The sequence below is a fragment of the Tachypleus tridentatus genome, chromosome 10 (genome assembly GCF_004210375.1).
Source record: "Tachypleus tridentatus isolate NWPU-2018 chromosome 10, ASM421037v1, whole genome shotgun sequence".
Taxonomy (NCBI): domain Eukaryota; kingdom Metazoa; phylum Arthropoda; class Merostomata; order Xiphosura; family Limulidae; genus Tachypleus; species Tachypleus tridentatus.
Window position 1 is genome coordinate 66,926,564 of NC_134834.1, and position 12,709 is coordinate 66,939,272.

Sequence of the window (12,709 nt, forward strand, 5' to 3'; positions counted from 1 at the left end):
ATACAGTACTATTGTACTTGACCATGTTGGTTTTTTGTTTAGAATCTTTTATCCAATACACCATTGTTTTTGGGCTGTATGTAGTTATTGTCTATCATAAGGATACGTCTGCACCTTTTCTGTCTCCAAAGAACAACTGATTTCTAGATCGTCTTTTTTTGACTGAACATTTCCAGTTGAGTGTTAGACTACATTAATTGTTTCTCATTACTTTCAGACGTCTTATCTCATATTAAACATTCTATTTTAGACTGGTCATCTTTACTACCTCATACTTCTTTCTTTGCACTTCATCTACAAAATAATGCATGATAATTTATATGGTTTTACCCAGGATAATGTACAATGATAACTAATGCTCTTAATGTTTCTTAACGTCATCTTGTTACCTGGCCATCTCGATTTCGAAACTTCCGCAGCTACATCAATATTTTAAGACAAGCATGATGTGCAAATCTTTTGATGATACAGGTAATCACTTAGATCACATAAGAAAGAAACAACTTTTAGTAGCTCTTTCTAAATGGTACAATACCTCCTCTTTGCAGCACTTATTTCTATGTAATCAATTTTTTTTTCCTTATTATAATTGTGATAACACTGCTACGCCCTAAAAAAGTCACTGGTATATTTATTTAATATGAATGGATCTTCTAGACTTTGGTATGCTAATACAGGAATAGTGGTTAGTTTTTCTTACGTTTTTTATAGCCTGTCCACAAACTGTGGTCCAACAAAATGTCTTTAGTTTTTCAATTAATTCGTGAAGAGGATATACTATGTCAGATAATAATTTTACAAAACGACAATATTAAGAGTGCAATTCATGAAATTCTCTTGCTTGATGAAACTTATTTAGTGTTGGCTAATTATTACACAGTATATAGACACTTCGACCCTGCTGACTATGTCTCAGAACCCTCACTTGTTAATGGAACAATCCACACCTTTTTGGATTCTGCTTTAGGTTATTTTTTCTAAGCCAATCGAGAACTATCCTTAGCCCATCATAAGCATTTCCATTAATGATTATATCATCCAAACACACAAGTAAGATGTTCCAGAACAGTTCAAAGACAACATACTCTGTTAGTTAGTGAAATGTAGCAAGTGCATTCCGTAATCTAATGGGTAACTCAAATTGTAACAACGCATTTTCTGCAATGAAGACAATTTCCCCGTACTAGCTTTGTTAAAGTATAACTGAAAATGTCCACTTTTAAAATTAAATGGTGAAAACCATTTCATCTATATAAGCCATCGAAAATACAGTCATTCCTTGGCAGAAGATGAGCACCTTTTCCTGTGGCATCATTCACCTCCTGGTAATAAATACAGAATCTTGTAGAGCCATTCTTTTGCTTCACTAATGCTATAAATGTGACCAAGTTTTAGAACTCGGTACACCCTTTGTTTTTCCATGGCTTTTACTGGTTTGAATATGTCGGCTTATTTCACAAGTGAGAGTCGTCTGGTTAAATGACATATTGGGACTGCATTTCCTCTATCAATTCTGTAAGAAATATAATTTATTTGGCCTAAGTCCTGAGGTCCACTGGAGAAGATATCTTGAAACTCCACCAGCAATACATCTGATCTATAGCATTAAGCTACGAAGGCCTACGAAGTTCTAGTGGAGCACAAGAATTTCCTAGTCATAGACTATGAAGCTATTTGAAGCTAGCCAAATCTTACATCAATGTCCCTCCATGAAATCAGTTTTCAGTATGTATTCTGCCTTGATGTCAACCCCCTCCCGCACTCACACACACGACCATATCACGAGTCCAGTAAAAAACAAAAAAAACAACAACTATGTGAACAACTACATCGATTATTCACGACAATAACAAAGATTATTGTTTATTTTGTTTATTGTTGGTGATTTTTCTTTTTGAATAAAAATAAACTTTAAACTGTTAAACATAAAGGACCTGTCAATACTAGAAACGACACGCATAGTAACTGTGTTGCAAATGTCAAAAATGGACTTATCTGAAGTCAAGATAAAAATGTTATTGGGAACATATTCATCTAGTTGTTAAATTTCATTTACAAACCAAACAATAGCATAGATATTTTTATAAAAAATTTATTTATTGAAAAATCTCATGTGTGTAATATGATACAGAGTATTGTAAATACTTTTACAAATATACTAGTTACGCACGTACATGGATCATAAACAATGAGTAATTGTAACTAAATGGTCATTTTATCGCTAATACAACACATTATTACACAAAATGCAAATAAATATATTGTACAATGCGCTAATATTTTGTACTTGTTTCACATAGAACAGTATACCTTTCTGTTATGCTACCGTAAGTTTGTCAACGTATATTTTGAAGTATTGTCCCAATCGTTGTTTCGTTTCATTTTTACCTTCTCAGTCTCCATATAACATCCTTAGTAGTACTTATATTTGGACTTTTTGCAGACCAAGCTATTATCGTAAGTCTTTGATTAGTTTCTTTTTCTTTCAGGTATTGTTTCACCACAACTATATGCTTGGGACCAAGAAGATGTCCAGCAGGTGTTTTTCCTGAAAGGACATGATGGATAAGAATCTGTTTGCATCTGTCAACAGTCAGCATGCCATCATGTTGTTATAGATCTCCAACGGTGCTGGTTGAGATTAAAATAACATTTGTTTTAGTTCCTATAACACTTCACTGTTTCAGATTGATTGCGAAACCATTCTCAACAGAATAAACCATTCTTAATAATATTGCCAAACCTTTGACTTTGGATTCAAATTTAAAGCGCATCCTACTCCAAATTTGCTCAATTGAAGGCCTTATAATGATACAAAATGTAAAACCTAGCCCAGATAATAAGTAGAATGGTAATTTTTTTCCGTATTGAGTATTAAGCAAGATTTGTTATTGTAAGCGTTAAGGAATGAAGCACAAAGCATAATTGTGAATATATTAAAATACTTAAAGCATTAGTTTAAAACGCCTAAGTTAGTGTAATAGTAAGGCTTTTCAGACGTAGCAGGAGTTTGAATGCAGTTTGATTGCAGTTAATCTTTCTTCACATTCCCTAAGCAATCTTGTTATTTCCAAAACATTTTTAGATGTGGATGTTTGTAAGTAGTATAACTGATAATTAATGATGAACTCAAATGCTAAGGTAACACCCTCTTGTAGTAAATCTGCGGTAACGACTGCAACTATCATAGAGTGAACTTTTTTCTGGTTTTATTGCATAACAGTGTTGAATAACAAGGATTATGCAAACGGCAAAGAAAATTTTATTAAACCCCATATCACTAATATGTTACATAGTATATATTCGTAATTTTATCTCATTTCCTTTTGAACGAAAAAGACATTTTTGTAAATATAAACATGTTCACATTCTGGAGAAGAAGACGAAAAAGTTAAAAAAATTCATAATTTTGTAGCAATGAGCGAACGACTTCCATTGCACGTAATTTATTGAAAACATTTCGGTTACAATGCTCAAAATACACTAAAAAGCGTAAGTGTGTGATGTATCTTTGATTACTAACTTAGTTATATAAATTAAATATTCAAACTTTCTATTTTAAAACTTTTGTTTTGACCTACCTTAAATAAATACTTCCACTTCGTATGTTAGCTTGACTGCATTTGTTAGTTTAAATAGTTATAATATTCCAAGAAAGTTTAAGAAAATGAAAAACAATGTCTTTTGAAATCAAACGCTAGATTGTAATTCATTTAGGTGGGTATTTGACGACTCTGATAGTAAATCAAAAATAATTCCGTTACTTATTTTTCTACCTTCATACTTTGCGATAACTATTCTAGCACAATTGAAGGTCACCATGTAAAAATATCATACTTTCCCCGACTGAAAACTATAGTAACCGTCTTTCCCTCAACCCAGTATCATACCGGAATTGATTGTTTCCAGACAGTTATTAAAATGATATTATTTTAGAAGATGTTTTCTTCTATGTTCAGAGGAAAGTATCAGAGACTTAAGAATCTTTTCATCCATATCTATATATGTATCAACACTCATATACTTATATTAAAGCTTGAAGGATATAAGAGATACTATCCAGCTGGATTAAATATGACTCAGTGTTACCAATTATGTAGTAAACAATATAGACTTTATGAATACATTTTTTTCTCTCAGTTGGATTACAAACCTTAAATACATCTCAATATAAGACAACACGATAAATGTTTACAGGGAAAACTACTTCCTCACTTTCCTGATCAACTGAGTTATCGACATAGTTTATCAGCAAACTTTCCCATATATTGGTTTCAAAATAAGAGTTTTGAGTATTAGTAAAAGGAAAATAGTGTAACATTTCTCTTTCTGTGCTGCATGTTTTGTGGTCATCTAAGATTATTTAGTTGGGAGCAGCTAGCTTTCCAAAAGGAAAGCACCCCAAAGGCACATCGATATGTCTTCGGATTCATACCGATATAAACCGAGTTTCGATATCCGTGGTATGCAGAGTTTAGTTTTGACACTGTCACTAGAAAAGTAAGTACCGTATTTTCCGCCTAATAAGCCGAATTTCTGGCCCTAAGTTTTGGACCTGATTTTTGGGGGTTGGCTTATTGGCCGATCACTCCTTTCGGAAATTTCTTCTTCTTAGGAAATGTTTTTCTTTTGAAAATTACCATAGGCGGTAATTTTGTCCCATCAGCAAAGCACGTTCAGACTACAGTGAAACGTTGTTTCTGGAATTTCATTGGTTACCTAATTACAGTGAGTGGAGCCAATAACGAATGACATATTGATTCCATCTCTGTCTCAATACGACACGTTCTGCTTTACTACAGAACGCCAATGATCAACACAACATGCATGCTGACGCTGAAACGAGACTAAGAAATCATTTTGAAGAAACTTGTCACTTCTTAAAAATGGCTTCGGCTTATTGGGCGGTAATAAGCAAAAACCCTCATTTTCAGAGCTGAAAATTGGCCTCGGCTTATTCGGCGATTCGGCTTTTTAACCGGAAAATACGGTATGTGTGTAAGATGTAACAGCTGTGTTGTTTGATAAAGCGCAAGCTACCTCATTTGGATTCGGTAACCATGTATAGATCTGCACATTATTAACATGTAAAATTGTTTACATTCCCTTTGTATGTATAGTAATCTTGCATAATTTAGTGTGGTTGGTGATGTTAGTGTACCATTATTACGAATTATTCAAATTCAACATTGGAATAGAGACACTTCTACTGAAGTTATTTTAATCAATAGAAAGGATAACCTGGGTCGACAAATACTATGTAAACAGGAATGGGTGATCGTGACACTTAATCTTCGTTGCTGAAATTAACCAGAAGACTTACTTGTTACATCAACCCTCCAACATGTGAAAACTAGTAGTTCCGGAAGTACCTGGAATTTAGCAAATGCCTCGTCAGAAGCGGCTAAAATAGGTATAGTGTACTTGACTCAACACTGTACATTCTTTTCTACTTTAACTGATATTTCTTATTAATAATTATACACACATAAAAAAGGAAACAGACGGTTTTGAGCAACCGTTCCGCTCAGCTTACCGTTTCTGAGAAACAATTAAAAATATTTTAGAAAATAGTCTGTTTATGTTGATATACGTTTTTTTTAGGAGGGTCTATAAAAGAAGAAGGAAAACTAAAGAGTAATACAAAGAAATTAGTTACTTCAGTATACGAAAAGTTCGGAAGGAACGAGTATAAACTAGCATCCACTGAGAATCTCTGAAGCAAGAGACAGAATACATCATTTTCAGACATATTTAGCCTGAATACTCTCACTACATCCACACGAAAAAATCTTGTCACTGCACAAAATGTTATTCACTTATAATGCAAAAAAGTGCACAATGTGGTAACTGCACTTTTTCTAACGCGAAAAAGGGAATCCGGAATTTTTTTCTCACATGTATGTGTTTTCTTACAACAAAGCCACATCGCGATATCTGCTGATTCCACCGAACGTAATCGAACCGCTGATTTTAGCGTTGTAAATTCGTAGACTTAACGCTCTACCAGCGGGGTATTTTGTTAGAAGTCCATAAACTTGCCGAGAGTCAACTTTGATCATACACAAAACTATTTTAATGTAGAATTGAACATTGTAATATCAGACGTAACAGAAGACACATCAACTGTAAACTTATTACTTCGTTCTTCATTTCTCAAAGTAAACATTTACCTGAATGAGAAGTTAATAACATCATATTACAATCTGTTTGTTAATGTAGCCTACAAAGAATCAATACTGAGTTACAACGGCGAATAAAGTCAGTTGACTGCTGCAGCAAGAGTCACGGATACGGCTGTAAGTTTGATGATGTAGATGGTTGTTCGAACAAAAGAACCAAAGATTACATCTGCCACAGTTAAATAGTGCTTGTATGATTAATAGATAATATCCAGCGATTTGTTTCACAGGATAAAACTTTTACCTGACGATACAAACTTAAAACTTTGTCTCGTACAAATAAAAAATGCCTTTTTTTTATAATGACTATTAAATAATTAAGTTTCAACATTATTCTACAACATGCGTCTGATAAAGTCAAGATAAGGTCTTCCATCGTCCTGCCTCATATCAAAGCGTTTCAAAAATAAACAGCTAAATATATTTTGAAACCATCAAAGTGAAAAGTTTTTTAGTGGCTCTGGGGAAATTTGCAAGAATCCACTGATAATGTATTTTTGGACAAACATCAACTCATTTTATGTTTAGCTGTGTGTATAACGTTAAAGTTAATGGATTTTGAACAAACAAAAGTCCGTATAACTTCAAACATTACAGTGTCAGTTTTGTGGCCATCAATGTAAATGGGAAACAAATCCCCACTTGTCTTTCATTATCCGATTTGAATGCAAAGTTTCATGATCGCAAAGTAGAACAAGAAAACAGTTTCAAGACCGAAGAACTGATATCAACTATGATAAATATTTTGAAAGATTCACACTATTTGTATTTTATCTGACGCCCTATCTGTCTGCTGAAAATTCCCACTTCAATTTAATGCGGTAAGATAATATAAGAATTTAATTCCTTTCAAAGAGCTTTAGCCAGTATTATATGCGTGACTGTCTGAAATGAACTGCGATCAGTTTCGGGAATTTATCAGTTGAGAAACATCTTAACATATTTCTAAATATGAATGAAATCCGAATTTTATCTCAAGTTACGAGAACGCGGGAAAAAAAAAATTAGCGGTGGTTTGCTTGTGAAACTAATTTACGTTACTGATTTAGATCTAATTTGTCTGTCTAGCAGCTACTGAGTCGATCCCTTCACGTAAACCACTGATAAGAAGACTCATCTTGACGAGCTGTTAACTATATAAATTAGTAGAAAAGTGCTACAAGGACTGTATTATTTCGTGTTTGAATAATTCGGTATTAGTTATGTGAATTAATATTGGTGTTGTAAAAGTAAGTTGTTTTCATGATTTTGTTCAACTCGTTTTCATTTCGATGCTTCATTTGTTTATTCTTCATTTTCTATAGACGAAACTGCCAGATGAGTTAATGAATCAGAAATAATCAGAATAATTAGTTAGGTTCTACTTCATTCAGAAAGCTAATTAACAAAGATTGAGGTTTTATGTACAGAATTGGAAAACACAATTTATTGCATATTTGAAATTGTCAGATGAGCTCTGATAATTCTTATATAATTCATATTTCTCAATTTTATCCCAGAGAGACGTATCAATAAAACCTCGTACGTTTAAATTACTAATGCTTAATAATATACAGACTGAGCTTTGTCTTTATTCCGGCTCGGCATGGCCAAGCACGTTAAGGCGTGCGACTCGTAATCTGAGGGTCGCGGGTTCGCATCCCCGTCGCGCCAAACAATTTCGCCCTTTCAGCCGTGGGGGCGTTATAATGTGACGGTCAATCCCACTATTCGTTGGTAAAAGAATAGCCCAAGAGTTGGCGGTGGGTGGTGATGACTAGCTGCCTTCCTTCTAGTCTTACACTGCTAAATTAGGGACGGCTAGCACAGATAGCCCTCGAGTAGCTTTGTGCGAAATTCATAAACAACAACTTGTCTTTATTGACTAAAACACTGCAGCATTACCATAAGGTCCCCTAGTGGATCAGTGGTATGTCTGAGAACTTAAACCGCTAAAATCCGGGATTCAATACCCGTGGTGAGCAGAGCACAAATCGCCTAATGTGTAGCTTTGTGCTTAATTCTAAACAAAAAACAAATTTGTACAAATTCTAAACCTTCAAATAAGTTAGATCACCATGAGGGTACATATTCTGACTGAATGTACGTAATTTATGTTCCTATGATTAATCGTTAAAATATAAGTAGCACTATAAATTTTAATGAACTCTGTGTCTAAAAAAAAAAAAAAAACTATTTCATTTAAGACTTAATTCCTCACTTTACAGATGCCTTTGATTCATTGGGACATATTTTTAATCTACCATGTAATATGAGTTTTCTACAATGTAGGAAAATTGTATCACTAAACAATTTAACACAACATGTAATTAAAATTCTTATTAAGTGAGAATGAAGAGAAAGTTTTGTGTGTTTTCTTTTTAGGAAAGCCACATCGAGCTATCTGCTCAGCCCACCGAGAGAAGTCGAACCCCTGATTTTTGCGTTGTAAATCCGTAGACTTACCGCTGTACAAGCGAGGGGCGAGAAAGATTTTGTACGTAGTTTGAAATGTATTAGGCCTAATACATTAAAATATGAATATTGTATTTTAAATTTGAGTAATTTTTGTAGCAATTTTTCATAAAACCTGTTTCGTTGGAAACATCAATGTCTTTCGGTAACATTAATAACAAAGTGAGTGGAATAGCTTTAACTTATTTATTAGCTACAAAAGCCTCAGTAGCAAAAAAAATATTCTTATCTAAATTTGACAACAGTGTTGTTATCTTGGATGTTCAGGTAAACTCGAGGGCTTATAAAGCTAAACATTAGAGTTAGATCCTTGTAGTTGACACAATGCAGCTATACCATTCGGCAGCCTTGCGCTTAAACTATACTGTTATATTGGATAGACTATCTAAATTAGATAACATTTTGAGCGTCTCAACCAAATTTGTTTATTTTGAAGAAAGTAGTAATAAACATACTTTGAATAATAATTATGAATTTTCTAATGAAATTCAGAATTTAAAATTTTATAGGAAATCGCTGTTGTTGAATTAAGCACAAAGCTATACAACGAGCTATCTGCGCTTTGCCCACCACCAGATATTTAGCAGTTAAGTCCGCAGACAAGCGGCTGTGCCACCAGGAGATAACTAAAACTATTTTACCAGTTCTGTTTCGCAGAGCATAGCATAAGATATTAGATACTTATCGCACTAGTATGCCTTAATATGTCTTTCTTACATGTGAAAATATCTTTCCCATGTATTGAAAAATACAAATGTTTTATAGAATATTCCATATATCGTTATGAATTAACTAAAACCTAGCGTAAAGCTACATAACAACTATCTGCGCTAGCGGTCTCCAATTTAGCAGTGTAAGACTTGATGGAAGGCAGCAAGTCAACACAACCCACCGCCAACTCTGGGGCTACTCTTTTTCCAATGAATACTGGGATTGACCGTCACTTTATAACGCCACCACGTCTGAAAGGGTAATTATGTTTGGTGTGATGGGGATTCAAAGCCACGACCCTCAGATTACGAGCAGAGCAACAACTTAGCCGTGCCGAGCCTACTTATATATATACGAAAATAACGTAGTATATCTGAGTGTATGTGTGTATATATACTGTTTATGAAACTTCTGGGCTATGTATAGATAGTTATGTACATAGTTGATATGTTGAAGTTGAGATCAACCTTCTACTAATAAGACTTTTTACCATTTGCTTAATGATATTTAATATTAATTAATTATATCCACCGTTAACGTTTTCACACCCGTATAATTATTCATTTAATACTAATAATTTTATTAATAATATTAATAATCTTTAACAAGTGTTTAGAAAGGCTGTTGAATTAAGAAGTATTTAGGACAGCTGATTTAATAAGTATTAAGAAGACTGTTGGTATAATGTATCTTTAATTACTAATTCAGTAACAAACAATTATATAAATTAAATATTCAAACTCTCAATTTTAAAACTTTCGTTTTGACCTACCTGCAATAAATACTTCCACTTCGCATGTTAGCTTGACTGGATTTGTTAGTTTAATTTGTTATAATATTCCAGGAAAGTTTAAGAAAATGAAAAACAATGTCTTTTCAAATCAAATACAAGAAAATACTTCCTTTAGGTGGGTATTTGATGGCTCAGAATATTCATTCCTTTATAAGAAACAACACGACTAAAAGTGTTGAATTGATTTATAACAACAATTAAAATGGACTGCGTACTTTAACTTTTTTTTAAATTAAGGATATTTGTTATCGAATAATTTTAGTTTCTGTTCAATTAAATAATTTTGCTGTAATCTGTAGATTGTTTGTTTGTTTGTTTTGAATTTCGCGCAAAGCTACACGAGGGGTATATGCGCTAGCCATCCCTACTTTAGCAGTGTAAGACTAGAGAGAAGGCAGCTAGTTATCACTAACTACCGCCAACTATTGGGCTACTATTTTACCAACAAATAATGGGATTGACCGTCACATTATAACACCCCCACACCTGTAATGGCTATCATGTTCGATGCAATTGGGATTCGAACCCGCGACTTTCAGATTACGAGTCGAACACCTCAACCAACCTGGCCATGCCAGGCCTATAATCTGTAGAAAGGTTTCTTTTTAACCAATCAGGTGCTTTATTTTAATAAAAGACGGCAATCAGGGAAATATCTGTACAAAAGAAAGTATATAATAGATACTATTTACCATAATCTTAATACTGTTCTTCAGTTATGTAAATATCCAAATAATAGACACAGTAGTATTTCATTTACTCTAAAGTACCTGCACAAGCACAACTTTTTGTTGTTGTTTTTCCAGTACTCTCGTACATAGTTACGATGGAAAAAAACAAAGCAAAAAACACTGGCTTATATTTGCACTTTACAAACTTACGCATATTTGCATGTAGAATTTAGTACCTTAAAGAAATATTACGCAATAAAGTGTTTTCCAGCTACTTGATAGGTAGAATAGTCCGAGGTTTATAGATTCATAAAAACCCCAATACACAGAGTTTTCAAATATTTAATATCCATAAGTTTGTTCTGTACTGACAAACACGTTTCGCTTTCTTACAATACAACTGTGTATCCTTCTTCACAAAACGTATGTATACGTATAATTAGGATGTAGTTTAAATCAGGATGTTGTCTCTAAAACTATTTCACATATAAAAATAGATTATCATCATTGCAGACATAAAATGTAGTTTATCAGTTCCATTTTCTTGTTATAAACGAGACTATACCTGATCCATGACGAGACAGTAGACACATGTAATACTGAATAAAACTATAAGCACACTAAATCAATTACACGTATTGTAATACATCTTAATTAAGTGTGACTGTCGCCTATTCACAATATCTTAAGATTCTGATTCTGGGTGATGATGAAAAGGATCTTTGTGTAAAAGAGAGTTTACTTCTTTATAGGTAAAGTTTGTAACTTAGTCAAATCAGTTTCACCATAGATTTCGCTGTCTAATTTATGGATTAAATTCCTATTTATAATCATATTACCTTACAAATTACATAAAGCGGATAAACGTTAACTACAGAAGTTCCCTAGTGATTAATAAGCCGAGCTTGTGGACCGAAATATCAAAGAATTTTCGGTGCAATGCCGCTGAAAACGCTTCGCATTTTTAGAGAGGTATGTGTTCAAAGCTAAATAAATCTCTCGGTGTTGCTGACTAGATGCATTCCCTTGTAAGTGGATCATAATTAGGAACCGCTATGCCTGAGCTTTAGGAGTATCAATGCTGATCACTCACTCTGTGTGTCTCCCATAGCACCATTCACATATACAACACTAACAGTATATTGCTCACTGATTATAGCAAAGCTATATTTCAGTCATTCACAGCAGTATGTTGTGATGAAAATTAAGATGACTCGCACACAGGTTTTCTTCAGTTCAGAATATTTTATTTCTGGAACTTGCTTCCAGAACTCAATTGTAATATCGGACTTATGGATCATCTTTAGACCCAGGTCTTCTTGTAATTCTATTAGTTCCATTTCCACAGCAGATGATTCTGTAACCAGAAGTTCGAGAACTGGAGAACCATCATTGATCACATCAAGCATGAATGGATTAACAAGAAAGGCGTAGCAGGGCTTCAGCTACTGCAAGTCCTCAAACCTGTCTAGGAAATTATCAAGCGGTCATTGTAATTTATCTTTGTATTCTTCTCGTTTGTAGGCTTTTATTTCAATATCAGGAAATGTATTTACTCTCCTTTTGAGATTGGTAAACTAACTGAAGTTTCTTGACAATATGTCTCTTTGAAAAAGTCTTATTTTGTTCTGAAAGCTGAAAATTGTCTGAGTAAGTTCAGAAAAAAAAATATTCTTCCACTGGAGTGTCAAGTTGAGTGTTTCTAGATGATTCATTACATCATTAAAAATCATTAGATCTTGCATCCATTCATCATTTCCCAGTTGAGGATAGAATATTTTCTTTTCTTCAAGAAAAGTAATAATAGGCTCCAACAGATCCACAAACATATTTAAGACATTGGGGGTTGACAGCCACCTCACAGTGCAGTAGAAAGAGACATCAGTGGGTTTACCTTC

General features: G+C 33.6%; 1 protein-coding gene across 2 annotated transcripts in view; it reads right to left on the bottom strand.

The window, feature by feature from the left end:
* Nucleotides 1-2,119: 2,119 nt before the first annotated feature.
* LOC143228099 (alcohol dehydrogenase class-3-like) overlaps nt 2,120-12,709 on the bottom strand; it is a 36,272-nt gene continuing 25,682 nt past the window's right edge. The window contains exon 3 of one of the 2 annotated variants that reach the window (XR_013015191.1): nt 2,120-2,631. The gene's annotated coding sequence lies outside the window, so the exon portion shown is untranslated. The remainder of the gene's footprint in view (nt 2,632-12,709) is intronic. The other variant, XR_013015189.1, reaches the window with a different exon arrangement.